At 45.9% G+C, this 18099-nt stretch overlaps 1 protein-coding gene across 3 annotated transcripts in view; it reads left to right on the top strand.

Annotated features, from left to right (window-relative positions):
• Window positions 1-1326: 1326 nt before the first annotated feature.
• Window positions 1327-18099, top strand: part of NDRG3 (NDRG family member 3) — a 61143-nt gene continuing 44370 nt past the window's right edge. For 2 of the 3 annotated variants that reach the window (XM_065032641.1, XM_065032642.1), the window contains exon 1: window positions 1327-1464. The gene's annotated coding sequence lies outside the window, so the exon portion shown is untranslated. Of the gene's footprint in view, window positions 1465-2710; window positions 3164-18099 lie in introns of those variants that run through there. The other variant, XM_065032643.1, reaches the window with a different exon arrangement.

Genomic DNA, 18099 nt, shown 5'->3' on the forward strand with positions numbered 1-18099 from the left:
TATAGGACCACTGGATGGCACCAGAAACCAGAGTATGGACTAAGTTTGGGCAATACCTTTTTTAGAGGTTTGGGATCGTGCCCTACCCAGGGTAAAGTGAGAAGTGCTGGGGGTGTCACACTATCCTGGGAAGCAAGTGTTTCCACCTGGAGAGGCTCCTGATGAGGGGAAAAAAGACTGCAGGAGGAAGAGGACAGCACAGGCAGTCCAGAGGGTGCTGCGAGGGGTTTGCTGTGCGTTCCATGGGCCCCTCAGTTCCAGCAGGACAGGGAACTGCTGGAGAGAGTCCAGCGCAGCCACCAAGATGCTGAAGGGAGTGGAGCATCTCCCGTGTGAGGAAAGGCTGAGGGAGCTGGGGCTCTGGAGCTGGACAAGAGGAGACTGAGGGGGGACTCATTCATGGGGATCAATATGGAAAGGGGGAGTGTCAGGAGGATGGAGCCAGGCTCTTCTGGTGACAACCAGTGACAGGACAAGGGGCAATGGGTACAAACTGGAACACAGGAGGTTCTACTTAAATATGAGAAGAAACTTGTTCCTGGTGAGGGTGGCAGAGCCTGGCCCAGGCTGCCCAGGGGGGTTGTGGAGTCTCCTTCTGTGCAGACATTCCAACCCGCCTGGACACCTTCCTGTGTAACCTCATCTGGGTGTTCCTGCTCCATGGGGGGATTGCACTGGATGAGCTTTCCAGGGCCCTTCAACCCCTGACATGCTGTGATTCCGTTTGCCTGCCCGCGTGGCAATGGAGTCAGGCAGCGGGGACAGAGACACAGGTATGACCTTGACCTTGGGGAGGGCTCCCCCAGCACTCACACTTGCACGTTGCCAGAACCTCTAGCGGGGGAAGAAACGGCGCGTTTGTCTGGCCTGTTGAGAATTTAGTGTTACATGTGGAGGGGGGAGAAAAAGCCCCAACCAACACCACAAAACCAACAACAACAAAACCACACAGGAGGTGTTCCAGGCTCCAAGGACAGTGCCAGCACGCTGTGTGAGCCGCACTTCGCCTGTCTCAGGGGCTGGTGACCCCGGTTTCAGCGCCCTGGGCTGAGTTGCTGCCCCGACCTCGTTGTGACTGGGGTGTGTGGTCGGGGCTTTGCTGGCAGCGCGTTCTCTCCTGCTCGGAGCTTTCCAGTGATCGCTGTGAGAGCGAGAGCGGAGAGAGCCCGCCGGGCAGAGTCGGGCCCGCACGCGTTTCGCGCCGGAGCCGCGGGCAGGCCGGCCCCGCTGGGGCTGCTGCGGCGGCAGAGCCAGGGCCGGCCCAGCCCTCCGGACCGTACGCGGTGCCAGAGGAACAACCCCCAAGATGGCGGTCGCTCGCCGCACCCTCCCTCCCCGCCATCTTGTCTGTAGTCCCGACCCCGGAGCGGCCCGTGCGCAGGCGCGGTCCCGCGGCGCAGCGCGCACGCGCAGGGTACCGCACATGCCGCGGCGGCCGGAGCTGCTGAGGTACCTGCGGTCCAGGTGAGCCCCGCCGCGGCCCCCCGACCGCCCGCGGACACCCCCGGGCCCGCCCCGCGCGTCCTCCGCGCCCAGCGGGCGCCGCCGCGGCGGCACCGAGGCGCTCGGCTGCCGTTGGGCGGCAGGTGCCACACGGCGGCTCTGCGGGAGCCGGTGCGGCGGCCGCGCCCGCGGGCACCGTCTGTCCTGCCGAGCGCAGCGCCCCGCGGCCGCTCCCGCCGCTCCCCGGGTGATCACCCCGCGGGGTCCCCGCGGCTGCTCCCGGGCGGGTCCCGCTGGGGCGGTCGCTGCTCAGAGGACGGGACCGCTCGCTCGGAGCTGGTGAGGGAAATAATCCCTCGTCATGCCGGGCTGCGCTGGGGAAAAGGAGAGATGCCTCGAAACTGCCCGTGGGTTTATTGCAGAGGTGTTTTTCATGTAAATAAGGAACTGGAGGGCTCTGGGCTTTCTGCTTGCTCTCGTTTGTAGCTTTTCTTTCTGATATTCAGATCTGGGCATTCTCAGTTGTATTATTTATTTTGGACAAGGAAAATGGTGTTTTTCTTCAATTTGGTACAGTCTTGTTACTATGTGGATAGGAAGGGAATAGTCTGTAAAACTTTTTTTTTTGCTTGCATCATTACTTTAGGCCAATGCCTGCTGCTATTTTGTATTTAATGTAAGTTACACGGAGTAATTCAAGTCATTGTCGCAAAGTCAGGTGCTTTTACTATCTTAAAAATGATCATGATGAAGCGTGTCGCAGAGACGCGGCGTTCCAGGACAAGTGAGGGGCTGTGGGGGCTCCCGGGAAGGGCCAGGGCTGGCTCGGCCTTGGGCTGCGGCGCTGCCGGGGGACCTGGTGTCACAGCCCTTGTTTGGTTCCTCTGGAGGCCAAAGAATCTGGAACCGGCGTGTGATGAGGTTGTGACACGGTGAGGTCATAGCGTGTGGGTCACCGTCAGAGTTTGTAGCAGAACTGGGGTGACTCAGTGGCCTGTGTTCACTCCAGTCCAGTGGGAGTGGAGCATCTCCCGTGTGAGGAAAGGCTGAGGGAGCTGGGGCTCTGGAGCTGGACAAGAGGAGACTGAGGGGGGACTCATTCATGGGGATCAATATGGAAAGGGGGAGTGTCAGGAGGATGGAGCCAGGCTCTTCTGGTGACAACCAGTGACAGGACAAGGGGCAATGGGTGCAAACTGGAACACAGGAGGTTCCACTGAAATCTGAGAAGCAACTTGTTTGGGGTGAGGGTGGCAGAGCCTGGCCCAGGCTGCCCAGGGGGGTTGTGGAGTCTCCTGTGCAGACATTCCAACCCGCCTGGACACCTTCCTGTGTAACCTCATCTGGGTGTTCCTGCTCCATGGGGGGATTGCACTGGATGAGCTTTCCAGGGCCCTTCCACCCCTGACATCCTGGGATTCTGTGTTTACTCTGGAGAATAGGAAAGGTCTGAGAAATGTCAGTGTGTTGCATCTGGGAAACCCAGAAGGGTTTTTGTGCTTGAATACTGAGGTGATGAGAAGATGGGAGTTACAAACTGAGAAGAATCCACTCGTGCTTCCTGTGTCAGGCGTGCTTGTGTGTCTCCCGTGTTCAGACAGGAGGACTTGGGGGCTTCTGCGTTTTCTGTAGAAACAAGAGGACAACAGTCTTCCAAATCCTGGAGCGTGTCAAACCGTGGTTAGCACCAGTGTATCAGTCTGTGGTGAAGAGTAAAAAGGTAATGTAAATTCTAAGAGCTGAGTTTAAAATCAGTGTGGAGCTTCTCTAGCATAATAATTTCCTTGGATCAGGGGAGCGGAGCTTCCCAGCCGTGTGTCTCACTGAACTGGGGACAGACTCCTGAAGAAGAAGGACAGTCACTAGGGTTCATGTGGATTATTGGCCTGTGGAGAGGGCTCAGGACTGGCAAAGACTGTTCCAATTTCAGTTATTTGTTTGGGATTTTGAAACGTGGTTTATGTGGTATATGAGGCACTGAAATTTGTCTTGAGGGCAGAAACTTAGTGTGGACTGTACTTATATTGAGATGTTTGCAAATGTGAAAGCTGGAAATGTTCTAAAATGAAAATTATACAGCTGCTGGAAGCAGCGTTATTGAAGGCTGTAGTTGTATTCCTAGCTATTCATTTTGTATCCAAGGTTAAAAACTAATTGAAATTAACAAACCTGTTTAATTTACATTTTCATAATCTCAGATCACCCTCAGAAATCTTTGTTGTGGTTCAACCAGGACAGTCCTCCAGTGCTTCTGTTTGCAGCTCATCGTTCACATTGATCATACATGACAGGATCTTAAGTGTTTTTCATTGGAAAACAGAAGTGTAGGGGTACCTTTAGATTTCAGAGGCTTTATTACATACAACATATATTTTGGTTCCTTAAAGATATACTAGGAAATTCTCTTAAAAATGCTTCTAGGACAGTTTTCTTAAACATCACTGTGTTGCATGCTCAAGGTAGATGTTAGAGCAAAGTAGTAACATATAGGCATGGTATTTTCTGTAAGAAACTCAAAAAATTGTGGTCATAATATAGTCTAAGCACAAAAATTTAAAAAAAATAGCAGAAAGCAAATCAGCTTAAAATTTTTGGGGCATTTGGGTCTTCATGTGTAACAGAATAGGGATTTTAATTTTTAATTATTTAATTGTCATTCTCACAAACAATAGCTCAGCTGAATTACCACCACTGCTGCTTCCTGGACAAAGGTAAAGCCAAACGCACAGCGAGTTCTATTTCTGTCGCGTAACCCTCCGTTATCGGGGTTTATCTTGGGCTCATCGCTTGTCAGCTGGGTCTGGGATACAAATAAACGTGTCTCTGCTGTGCACGACTCTTAAGCTCCATGTTGGACAGTTGCGCAGTACTGGTTAAGACTATTTGTGTCCGTAATTATTACAGCCTGGCTTAATCTACATAGCTAAAGGAGAACAGAGGAGTGTTTTGCTGCTTTTTCTCTGTGCAGTATTGAAGAAAATGTTCCTGATGTTTGTCTTGATGCATCTCGGTGGTCTCGTTTTAATGTGAATGTGTTTTTGGGGGAATAATACAATTCTGTGTTGCTTTTCCCAGGGAATTCTCAGTATTCTGGCTAGATTAGGTCAGCTATTAAGCAAAGCAGTTGTAATTTGGTCCTGACGTGGGATGGACTGGGTGCTTGTGCCTTCTACTGTGCAAATTTGAGTTGATAAGAAATTCTAATAATCTCGCTTGGTCTTCAGTTCTGTTCTCATAAATTCTGAATTGTAAATGGGACTTGCTAGATTTTTAATAGTATATTCTTATTGATCATTCACCTTTTTGTGTCTGGTCATATCCTCTTGGCTTCTGTGACTGATGTAGCACAATTTAATGTAGTAATCAAATTGATGCCATGGGAAGGAATAGCTTTGTTTTCATTTGGCTGTCGTTCTCACCAGACTTGGATGAGTTTCTGTATTTACAACGGGTTTTAGTTTGCTGGAGGGGTGTTCCTTACTTTATGTAGTATAAATATAGTAGAAGTTATAAATGTGATGTTTAATTTTAAAGTAACCTTTACTATTCGTTCTTGTATAAACCAGACTGTCTTTGTAATTACCAGATGGATTAAAAATGTGAAACTGGCCCTTTTTTTTTTTCCCACTAGAGCTGGAATTGTAGCTGTTTGCTCTGTGTTTCAACAGAGGATATATGCAATATGCTGCTTCCTTTTCGTCTGTATTTTGTGATGAAGCTGTGTGTTACATCTTAGATTGATGTGGCTGGCAAGCAAAGGGACTTATCCTATTCTTGCCCTGTTTTCTGCCATCTCCAGCATTTACTGGGCGTTCTCCTGACCAGTTCAGTTTGCTAAATAAGCAGGGCCTAATCCAGCCTCTGTGTCCTCATCTCCCCAGACGATCGGCGTTTGCCAGGTGGGCAAGTTTAGTGAGTTCAAAGAAGGACTGAGGAGTACTGGAGACGGAATTGATTTTTGTGGTGTAAGAACAGCCATAAAATTGGGTGGAACCATCTAGTCCACTATTCTTTCCTGACAGTGACCAAAAAGAGAAGAGCGTAAGATCAGGGCATATTATATAAACCTTTATCTGATCACTTCCTTGTCTCTCCTCAGCTGTAGGGTGTCGAGAGGTGGCTGTTATTTGCCTTTATTTTGTTCACGGTTAATGTATTTTTCTTCTGTGAGCTTGCCCGTGTCTCTGGTCCATTTAAATGTAGAGCACTGACACGTCCCAGGGGAGACCTTCCAGAGCACAAAATAATGTTGTAGGTGCTGACTACCTCTGCTTGTTTTCTTTTGAACTTGACAGCAGCTAGCTTCATTTTATGTCTCGTAGCTTTTGTATTGTTTGGAAACAATGAACAACTGATCCCTGTTTATCTTCTCCATGCAACGATGATTTTATAGGCTTCTGTGATATGCCACTGCAGTCATCTCTGTTTCCAGGCAGAAGAACCCGAGCCTAATTGATTATTATTCCTCATTATTCATCTTTTCAAATCTTCTTTCCTTTTAAAAAATATTTTCCCCTTCCATTATGTCCTCTTGAAATGAAGGAACAGGTGCTGCATCCAGGATTTAAGCTGCAGACATTCTGTAGCTTTATATGGTTGTTTAATTACTAATCATTTCCTAACTTTATGTTTTTCTTTCTATGTTGAATGACTGTGAGCTGGTGCTTTTATCTGCCTGTCATGACTCCAGCAAGACTTTCTGAATATTAATGATGAGTTTAGAGCACATCACTCTATATGTGAAATTAGGATCATTTTTCTTTAAACTGCTGCTTTATTTGCTCTGAATTTCATCTGTTATTTTATTTCCCAATGATTCAGTCTCCCAGGGTTTTTCTGCGGGTCTTCAGTCAGCCCTTCTTGTTACTGTCAGAAGAGCTTATATCCTTGGGAGACTTTGACTCCTCGCCCGTTTGCCCGGGTTGTTTGTGAACACAGCGGATAGAAGAGCACTGCAGAAGGCTCCTGGACGTCTCCCTCCGTCATCTGTTTTCAGCTGCTTATTAGTCCAGGCGAGGGCTTTCCCATTTATCCTTCAGCTGCAGAGCCGCTGAAGTTCATAGAATCATAGAATCATTTTAGTTGGCAGAGACCCTCAGGATCTTCAAGTCCGACCATAACCTAACCTAACTCTAGCACTAATCCATGTCCCTGAGAACCACGTCTAAACACCTTTTAAACTCCTGCAGGGACAGTGACTCCAGCACTGCCCCGGGCAGCCTGTTCAATGCCCCACAGCCCTTTCCGGGAAGAATTTTTTCCCAGTACCCAATCTGAACCTCCCCTGGTGCAACTTGAGGCCATTTCCTCTGGTCTTGTCACTTGCTACTTGGGAGCAGTCAGGAGCTCCTGAGCGTTCTGGTGCTGCTGTACCCCTGGGCGTCACCGCTGTCCTCACAGCCCTGTCCTGTGCCCCCTCCAGCGGTGCTGCTGCGCAGGACTGCAGGCTGCAAACGAGCCCAACAAATTACCGGTTAACGCTGATGTAGCGTCGCTGCCCTGCTGGTACACCAACGTGTGGATGTCCTCAGCCCCAGTTCAGTGAGATCGCTCTGTATCTCTGTGCTCGCTGCTGCTGCTTGAAATTGTGACGTTCCAGGCTCAGCCGTAGTGCAGACAGAGGCCGTGTGTCTGTGCACAGCCCTGCACTTCTTATTGCAAACTGGCATCAAAACTTGATCTTGTAGTTAGATTAGTATCACTTGGTGTGTGAACTGCACCCAGGTGCTAATTTGGTTGATTTTGTGCCTGCTTCTTAGACGTTTTCACTGTACAACAATCTGACTGTGGGTTAATATCTGGAATTCCCTAAACAAAGTGAATAAGGAGATTTTTTTAGTACATTTATGTAAATTAACAGCAATGTAGTAACACTTTTTATCCTATATGTGGACTTTAATTTATTAGGAACAATTGCATCATAAATATTTTAAAAATATGTAACTGGAAATTCACAAATTTTGCTGTAGCATTTTGTAAATGCTATAGTTATTTGGGATTGAGGTACATTTAAATTTCCTAAATACAAAGAATATAGGTCTTTAATGAAGGTTCTGTTCACGAACTAGGCTTTTCAAGTATATTCTTGAAAATGCGTATCCAGATTCACCAGTTCTGTTGTCGTACATAATAAAAATTTTCTGCAGAGGGGTTTTTTGGGTTGTCCTTGTATGGAGTGCTGAAGTTTGATGCTTCTAACAGTTTCTTTTGGCTGTGGTTGTATTCTTTTGGCTGTGAAATGTATTGCTTAGCCACTAAGGTCTGTTTTTTTTCAGTTTGCGCAGGCGTTTCTACCTTTGCATAAGCAATAAGAAGAACTTGATTTACATAATTATGTCTATATGACTTGGGTTCGTGTATTTCCTTGCAGAGAAGGAGGGCTTGTGTGTGGCTTTGTGCTTTATTTTCCTGATGGTGCAAGGTGGGGGCTTGGGGAGTGGTTTAATCTGCTTTTCTGTGCTGCCAGGCCAGGTCCTGCACGGACTGTCTCTGCTGTGGCTGGAGAATTCACGTGACGGTGTTGGGACTGTTGAGCAAGCACACGCTCATCAGTTGACAAAGAAGCGTTTTTAACCATTGTATGATATTCCACCTTTGCTATTTTGCTCATGTAGTTCCTTCTCACATGGTTTTCGTCAAAGAAATAGCCCTTGTTACAAATTCAACTTCTTTTTCTCTTCAGCTTGGATCAAGAGGTTACCCAATGTATTTGTTACAGTCCTCAGGAAAGCCAGGGAAGATTTTTTTCTCATCTCACAGTGCAGTTGAGCTTTATCCATGGGCGGACAGAGGGCACAGGGCTTAGCAAAGATCTGCACATGGATAGCTCAGCCATAGAACACAATTATGCTTTCATCACATTTTAAGAAAAACAGTTAGTTGGAAACATTCATTATTGGAGAAGAAAAAGTCAGTAAGAGAGCTCGTATGCCCTAAGTGTTTTTGGTGGCTTCTAGCAGTAAATGGATGGAACACCCAGCAGGTATTGCATCCAATTGATATTTGGCTAATCGGTCAATAATTTGCCAGATTCCCTGGCAGCGAGTGGCTCCTCAGTTCTGTCCCCACCGAGGTGAGTGCGGTTGTGCTGCTGGGAGCTCTGGGGGAAACCTGGGAGCTGCAGGAAGAACATCGCTTCAAAGGGACACTTCGCTTCAAAGGGACGTGTTATTCTTCAGCATTTTACACGCTATGATACCTACCTAAATTGAATGCTGTAGCTGCTGGTATGGTGTTGGAGGAAACAAATGGGACGAGGAGTCGTTCAGAAGGTTGTCCATGAAGATGTCTCCTTGCTGAGACCTTGCGCTCGCTTGTGTCTGCGAGTGCTGGGTCCTCGTCCTGTCTCTCTGGCTACAGCTGCCACATTTGTCACTTTGTGGTGTTTGGTGCCATACTCATCCCTACTGTGTCATATCATTGAATGATTATGATCAAGGAGCCAGCATAGAGTAATCTAGGACTGTCAACTGTAATATTTCAGTTACTGGCCTATCATCATGAAGATTTCAACACAAAGTTCTAAATTGCAAAAAGGGCTGGAATTTTCCAGCAGGGTTGAATGGAAAAGCACAGAGGAGGTTGTGGCTTTGTACAAAAGAGTTAATGAAGAAGTTTCAATTGTCTCGCCTCCAGGAAAAAATTCAAGCGATTTGGGGTTTTGGAGAGCTAAGTGTCTTTTTTTTTCTAAACTTGGACTAAAATGCCACAAACACCACGTAGGTCCAGTCCTGCTCCCAGTGATGCTGCAGGAAACACCCAGTGCTTGTGTGATCTCTCTGGCTCACAAAAGGTTCTCCATGTTCTCTTCAGCAACATTCCAAATCTTAGAAAATATAAACTGTTGGCATTTCTCCTGGTTTCTACACCCAAAAGGGTTACTTCTGTGCAATTGCTGATTGTGGTGCTTGCAGCTGGAGTTGCAGCTTCTCTTTAAAAAGGGAGCCAATGGGGCTTAAAGGTGGGTCGATCTTGTTGTCCTTTAGCTCAGGTTATTAATTGTATTTGAATATATGCTTGGATGCATTGCACATAGTGTGAGGATATGTGTCCAGACTGCTTTGTGCCAGTAGTTGCTGATTTTGCTGTGGACGTGTGATTGCTGCTCAGAGGTGTTACTGCCTCCCTGTCACTCAGCCGGTGTTCCAGGTTTCCACCCAAACCTGTAGGGAAGTCAGAGGCCTTTGCTGACCTGATTTCTTTGGGCAGTATCTGGTTCTTCTGAACTTCCGTGGTGGAGATGTGAGGATAAGGAGCACCATCCTCCCCCAAAATGTCTTACCTTCTGAAATAACTGTTCTTTGGTGGGTGACCTGACTGGGTATGGATGCACTCAGCCTTTCTGGCCCCTCTCCAGCATGAGACGTTGATGGAGACATCTTGCTCCCTTTTTACTAAATCTTTTTTGCTGGGTTTGGTTTGGTTTTGGGGATTTTTTTTTTTTTGTTTCATGCACACTGAATATGAATCGATACATTTTGTGCGATGTGTACTCCCATGTTGTCTTCACAAATTCATTGCAGATGCACAGGAATGTTGGCTATGACTCTCCTATTTCGGGTAGTTCTAGGGGATTACTGGCTTCACAGCTCCCGTGTCCAGGTGTTTCAGCCCTTTGCCGCCCGGAGGCCACAGCTCCAGCACTGACTGACGGGTCACTGGAGCAGAGAGACCATCGGGCTCTTCTGACAGTCATTCCGCTTACACTGGGAGAAACGGCTTTTATTGTTATGCCTGATAGTGATTGCCTAAAAGAAGTGTTTTCAAGGGTAATTTTAGGCCACTGTAATTATACATATGCTGCTGTGCTCACCAGTATAAAAATGTCTTGAAAACAATTTGCAGAGCCCACTATTTGGTTAGTCGGGAGGCGGGTCCTGTGTCTGTTCTACATGAACGTGTTCCATTTTCGGTGGTCTTCTTAAGCGTTAGAGAATATTTCCTCACCGATCACAGTTTTTCTTGGCAATGCAGCGACCCTTAAAGACTTCTAGAAATCTGTCATCCTGGTGGGGTATTTCTATTAACTGTGATATCCCCAAGGGAGAAGAACCCCTGGTGGTGCCAAAGGGTGTGTGTATGTGTGGGGCCGTGAGGTGGAGCAGAAGGTGCCCGTGAAGGGACGGGGCTCCGGGTGCTGGTGTCACGCATGGCCAAGCTGCAAACAGCATCCTCGGCTTCCCGTCCTGGGAGCTGCTTCGCTCTGGAAAAAAACTTCATCTTTTTTATTTCCCTCATTTAAAAAAAAGGATGTTTTATGGAGGTTGCAAAACAAGCACAGGACAGCTGTCAAACGCCAGCTTTTAAAATGGTATTGCTCAGGATATCACAGACAGATGAAGAAGGCGTTCGGTGAGAGTTAGATATTTTTGTCTCAGTAGTACAAGGGTAGTGGAGGTTTTTCCTTCGGCCTTTCACAAGGTAATTGCTGCTTTTTCCAGCCCACCTGACTTTAATTGCTTATTCTTCTTCAATAAAGACAGCAGTTTCTTAACAATGAAAACAACAAAACAGCCAGAGAAGCTTGTGCTCTCTTAAATATATATATATATACATATAGTGTGCTAAAGTAACCTTTGAAGAAATTAATAGTAGAATAGGAATATGAATTTAAAACCTTACATTAAGGCAGGAGAAATACCATCAGTACTTCATTTTTATAAAATAAGAACCGTTTAGGCAGAAATATTATTAAGCCTTTTATGGAGGTCACCAGAATATAAATCTTTGTACTTTGTCTGATTGGTAGGTAATACTTGTTGGGGGGGAAAAGGATTGAAATGGCTTGAAACATATGCACCAGCAAGCTGAATTTGTGACCTGGGCATTAATGCCTGAAGTGAGAAGTGTTGTACTGCAGGTATCTTGCTTTCTGTAGTTTGAGTTCTTTGATGTGGTGTATTAATGTTTTCTCAGATCAGACTAAATGCCTTCAAACATCATTCTGCACTGTGGGTTGATTGTAAACATGACACTTCTGCTGCTATTTTTACCATGTCTCTGTGTTGAAATGAACTGGTTATGTAGGCGCCATCATCAGTCACCTTGTTGGCCCAAAAATTATTTAGCTGAGTATAGTCTTACTGTTGTCAAAACTTTCAATAAGGAAAAGCTCACAGTTTAAATCCTGATCTCGAAACATTTCCTTCAAAACATTTCTTCAAAACTTTTCCAGTGAAGTCTGAAGTATTTTTATTCTAAATCACTAGACTCCTCAAATTTTCTTTTGCATTTTGAAGAGAAGCCCAGGTTTCCCAACAGCAGCGGCTGCCAATTGCTTCTCATCGTCACCTTTCCAATAGACTAGGCCCAGGCAGGATCTCTCAGCAAAGCAGATTTTATTAACGAATTTGCAAGACTGGGTGTCCTACGTAAAGGTAGGCACATTGAATAGTGCAAAAAGCCCCTGCTTATATCCCCCCCAAATCCCAGTCACAAATCCCCTCCCCTGTCCCCTGTTGGTTGGAACTGCAGGGTTTACAGACCACCCAACGCTGCCTCAGTTTACCTGTGTCATTCGTCTAATTCTAGCGACCCCCTTCTCCTTACCAATTTATTTAAAACATGGATTCCTGGCTCTTTGGCTGCCCTTCCCCCTAGCTTAACATCTCAAATCCAGGAATCAGTTTGCATTCTGGGATTAGTTCAAAAAGAGATTTTGTTTTACATTAAGGATTCATAGGCTGATGCCTCTCAGTCCTTCCGCCCTGCTGGGATCAGGTCATCAGTTTTGTACAAACAACATTCCTTCGCTAATGGTCCTTACTTGGGGGGCTGTGGGGAGCAGGGGGCGTGGGGGCTCGGGTGCCTCTGGGTCCCCAAGTGCAGCTGCAGAAGGAGGAGGGGGGTCTCTTTCTCTTCTCAAACAGACGAGGACTGCAGTGATTTCTGTGCAGCAGGTTTAGTGGCACACCTGTGTACTCCTCGTTTTTAAGCAGTCACATCTCCAAAATGCCAGCAGCTGCCTCTTCCTCTGAGTGCCTGCGGTAACACGGGTTGGTGATCGCCATCACCGCTGGCCTAGCAAGGAGCCTGGCTCAGCAACGCTGTGCTGTCTTGTGCAGTGGCTGGATGAGGAGCAACACATTTTATTACTACTGATTGGGTGATAGAAGATAGAAAACAGCTTTCAGTCTGTCTGCAGGGCAGCGGTGGGGAGGGGATGTTCTCTGTTTCAGTCCAGTCTGGCTGCAAAGTCACTGCAGGGCAGGTGGCTGTGGAGCTCTTGCCTCTTTCCCTGTTTCTGCCCTGATTGCAGCTTCATTTGAAGAAAAACTGAAACATTCAAACTGATCTGAGGTAAATATTTAACAGGAGGAGTGTATCAGGTGCCAGTGTATCAGGCTGCAATGGAAAGTGTTGGTGGCTTCATTAAATGGAAAGTTACTCAGTGCTGACTCAGAAGATGCCAAGAGGAATGGCATCGCTCCGTCGCAGCGTACACGGCTTGGTGAAGGAATTAGAGACACGCGTTATCCTGTGCCAGGCAGTGGGGTCAGACAGATGAATGAAACCCATCTCTTCTGCCTTTACTATGTTGAATAATATCAGCATACATAGCGTTACCTGAAGGGTCCAAGAAAACCAAGTGTACAGCCTAAAAAGACTACGATGAACTACTGAAACTAAGTGAGATTAACATGTTGTTTTGAAAGAAATGAATGCCTGAGCCTGTAATGATTCCTACTGCATCCTCTTGTGATGGACGCTCTTGACCAGGCGGAGGAGCACAGGGCTTGACTGCTGCACTGGATGGACACTTTTCTCTGTTTGCAGCTACCCGGCACTAACCTATTGGAGCTCATACACTAATGCAGAAATGTACATAAAAGGGCTAATTAAAAAAAAAGTGAGGTCAGCGTGAGGTCAAGGGGATAGAATATGGGCAGCTTAGATTTAAAATGATGTAATAAAAAATTGGTTTTAACAAAATTCCAAATTGTAGGATTGGTGGGCGAAGCAGGGCATTGCGTGGAAGGTTGCCCGCACATTTATGAAGGTATGTGGCAGTGCCAAATGCACATTTCTAATAAGGAACTCTGATATATGTCCCTGAGGAAGCATGGAAAATGGTCCTACAGAGCAGTAAAACGTAGAAATAGTCTACACTGGAGCTCATTATAATCATAATTATTCTGGCAAATTATTTGAGTGTGAGAGAACTAGGAGACAGAGAGAAAGGTGACAAGAGAGAGCAAAGGTGTTGAATGAGAAGAAGGAGGAGGAAGCATTAAACAGCTTGGGACTTTGCACCTTCGAAAGGAGCCACTTGGTGGTCAACAGAAAGTAATGAAGCTTTGTGAAAGCATGACTGGCACAGATGGTGAGTAAAGAATAACCAGAGGGAAGATTTATTGTATACGGTGTTTTCACAACGTTAACCAGAGAATGATCTGGAGGCCAAAAGCACAAAGAAGTCAAAGTTACAAAAATAGATGGACTAAAGGTGACAATGTTTGTTTGTTGATTAAAAATAATAAATTTATGCTAGTAAACAGGAGAGTTAGCTTGGAGGAAACGTGGAAAAATCCTATGGCACTGAGTGATGAAATAGCATTTTAGATTTAGTATAGTGAAGTAATGCAGCTGGAGAAGAGCCTCCACCGTATGGGTAGCGATGTGCTCTGCATTGGCTTTCCAGTCAGAGATGAAACTTGGGAGTTATAATGGGCAGTTCTAGCGAACTATTATCTCAGTGTTTGGAAAAGCACATTGAAGGTTTGATGCTTGTGAAAAAATGATAGTGATCAAAGCAGGAAACATACTGTGTAAAGGCATCGTGCGCCCATGTGCGAATGCCGCATGAGAGCTGGGCTCATCGCTCTTACAGACCCAGCGAAACTGGGAGAGATCCTGAAAAGGTTGACAAGAGCGATCAAAGGTGTGAAATGAATTCCTTGTAAAGAATGCTAAACAGATCAAAACTCTGCAGGCTCAGAAAGGTGTCTTTGAAGAGGATATGATGGGAGCATATGAGGCCTTAGCAGCATGAAGTGTATATGATCCCATTACTCACCGTCTCTTCTGATGAAAGGACTAAGACCACCAAATGAAAGTAGCGGGTGGCAGGATTGAAACAAAGAGATATTTATAAAGTGGGAGCCGGACCCCCTCCTTCCTCTTTGGCACTGAGGTTTTAATCTGTTGGAACAATTCCCTGGATTTAGGCTGATTTATTCTGCAGTTAACACTTCATCAGAACGCTGTCACAGGGCTTTGAAAGCTTAGCTCTAGAGCTCTGCTCGTAAGAGAAATCCTTCTGAATGCTGGAGTATTTGAAGCCTGGCAGGCTGAAACAGCCCCTCTGGTCATTATTCATTGGGCAAAATCAGTGCAACTCCTCAACAGAGTTACCAGGAATTACCTGGTAAAGGGAAACACAGCTGGTACAGATTGCAACATAGAGCCAAGCTTTATGGCTGGTATTTTGGCGTTGTTATTGGAGTAATAAAACTTCTGTGACAGCAAGAGCTAATGTATCCTCTTGGTCTGACAGTGAGTTGGGACGGTGGCATATTCTTAACTATGGGGTAGGTTAGGTCCAGCTTCAGCTACCACAGAAATAATACAATAAAATCCTTGCCAGTGGCATTAGTGTTATTTTGAGATTGCTCTGTAGGATTTAGAAAAGCACAGACTGAAGGAGAGGGGTTTGGATTCATGGAAACTGGACATGGTTCCAATGTGCAAGTGCTGTGTGTGTGGTTTATTACCTGTGGTTTGCTGTGTTCACAGAATCCCAGAATGTCAGGGGTTGGAAGGGCCCTGGAAAGCTCATCCAGTGCAATCCCCCCATGGAGCAGGAACACCCAGATGAGGTTACACAGGAAGGTGTCCAGGCGGGTTGGAATGTCTGCACAGAAGGAGACTCCACAACCTCCCTGGGCAGCCTGGGCCAGGCTCTGCCACCCTCACCAGGAACAAGTTTCTTCTCAAATTTAAGTGGAACCTCCTGTGTTCCAGTTTGCACCCATTGCCCCTTGTCCTGTCACTGGTTGTCACCAGAAGAGCCTGGCTCCATCCTCCTGACACTCCCCCTTTCCAGATCGATAAACACATATTCACATATTCATTGCTAAAATTAATTTCTTGCCATTTTAGGCCGTTTCAGAGCACTGTGCTAAACATTACTTAAAGAGAGTTATCACGTAACTCACAGACTGCTCAGGTGAATTGTGCTTTGTGTTTCAATTTAACATCTGTTCCTGGCCTGGAGAAGGGCATTTGGTCACAAAAGCTTGTTATTTCCAGCTAGTTCAATAAAAGATATCACAGAATCACTCAATCTGCAAATCTTTGAGCTATGTGGAGGTTGAAAAAGTAGGGAGAGGAGCGATGGGCTCTGTCGGTGTTGCCCGATAACACTCCGTGGGACCTGCAGTCCGTGTGCCCAGACCGAGCTGCCCAGGGGCCATGCCCGAGGGGGAATGCTGCTGCGGTGGGTTATCACCGTTTTGCTTGTAAGGTATTATCCGGAGTAATTGCATTACTGGGGTTTAACAGAGAACTAATTGTGTTGTGCTCTGTGGGTGCTCTTAGAGCTCCCCACCAGTCAGCTAAAACTCATTAGCTTAAATTGATGTGGAGGAGGCTCAAAAGATAATCTACATTTTGTTTCCATGATGGTGGCTTAAACTAATATGATATTTTTTACAGTTGGGTTTGGCACCTGTTAGTATTACAACTCACCTGACTAATACTGTCTTAATGACATCTTAAGGTATGACTACGCTTCTTCAGAACATTTTAAATCTCTTTGGAGGGTTTATTTAGAATTCATGGCTGTGATGTTGCAATACTGGGCATGGGGTAGGTAAACATATCTGCCATTTCCCAGAAGTATAAGGCAATGAAGCTTGGAGAGGGAGGGAAAAAAAAGTAGTATTGGAGTGAATAATCAATCCAGAACTAACTAGGGCACTCATTCTATTTCTGAGATTACTGCATCAGCAGTGTCTTTAAACTAAATTCTGCTTAAAGGTTAATATGGGAGAAATGTGCTGTAATGTTGCAGGAAGGAAATACTAAAAACAGGTAAAGGCCTTTGATAATTTCTCTCAGCTGGCTTTAGAGAAGGTCTTATCAGCCTTGCTGTGGGTCAGGGCGGCTGTCCTGACACTCGCTGGCTGCGAAGGGCCTTGCGTTGGGAACATCCTTCTCTGGACAGCACTCCCTGACTTACTTCTGGGAGTTGTGGCTGCTCAGAGCTGTTGGAAAGAGTCTTTGATTTAGCCTCAAGAGGCACAAAACTAGATGCCATGGGTGAGGCTGCCTTAGTAGTTTTTCTGCAGGACAAAGCCTGAGCGTAAATAACCTTGTGTGTTCGGAAAGAACAACAGCGTTTCAGTGCACTGGGGAAGAAGCTTCTACAGGACCTGAGAGGGGCCGATGCTCGTCTGAAGCGTGTGTGGTGTATGAGCAGAGAGGAGGGAGCGCTGGGTGCTGTTCTTTTGCTGTTTCTTTGGTGTTCACTCTTGAGCTGTATCAGACCAGGTCTTGCGCTACACAGATCCCATGCAGTTCTTCATGTGTTCTTATTCCAGAAAGTACATTTTTCAGAGGCAGGGCTCAATTTAATATTAAACGTGTTATTTTGACATACTAACATTTGCCCTGAAAAATCTACCAGGAGATTAATTTCTGCTCCATCTACACCTTTAATGTGAAGTATCTGACTTGATTCCTTATTCATTATTAAATGGGTTTAGAAAGGGAATTTTAACTAGGCTGATGTGTGGCTGTAACAATCACTACTTTTGAATTTTCATTTTTCTTTTTATTCTGGTCTGTGATATTTTCAGGTTAAAAATCTCATTGTTTGTGCATCTGTCTTCCATTCAGAGCAAGGGGAGTTCCCACTGGATAAAAGGAAACCCTTTTTGTGATGGGAATGGTGTGCAGTGCTGGAATCTACATCCCTGGAGATCTTCAGATCTGTAGGGCCCTGAGCAACTGGATCCAGCCTGGAGTGGGAGGTTGTGCTAAATGACCCCCAGAGATCCACTCCAGCCTGTGTTGTTCTGTTCTTGCATTCAGGCCCTGTAAACAGAAACCTTGGAATGTCTCGGCCGTGCCATCTTCACTTGCAGAAAAGCTGTGAACAGGCTTCTGAGGACATTTCTCTTAGTACTTCTTACTTGAGGAGTTAATTTTAGACTTGGTGTAGTCAGCTTTATCCTTCACTGTCGCCTTGGTGTGGTGTGTCCTCCTTATCTTGTGCTGGTTCCTAGGGAATGAAATCGGGAATTAATCTGTTGTAACCAAGGCTTTCTAAACGTGGAGGGGTTAAATGTGACATCTGTGTGATGGTTCAGCTTCGTTCAGAACTAGAGTATTGAAACTCAGTCACTTGTGTCAAGATATTCAGCTACTTCTGAAAGTAAAATCTTTGTGTTTTAACATCTTCAGGGCTTTGTTTACAATAACTGCACCTCCTAGTCGGTGTGTCTGTGGTACCATGGATTTCCACTCTATGATACATGATGTGAAACTCTCTTAAAGCTTGTGAAGGTTCTTCTGTGTCCCAAGTATATGAAACCAAATTTCACTTTATAGGAATCACCTTACTTAGACTATTTAGTTTCCATTTCTTAATGGAAGACTAATTGGAAACTGAACTCCTAGTTGGTCTACATCATGGACTTTGGTTTAGGTAGG

This window comes from Columba livia, chromosome 16 (genome assembly GCF_036013475.1).
Source record: "Columba livia isolate bColLiv1 breed racing homer chromosome 16, bColLiv1.pat.W.v2, whole genome shotgun sequence".
Classification (NCBI taxonomy): Eukaryota; Metazoa; Chordata; class Aves; order Columbiformes; family Columbidae; genus Columba; species Columba livia.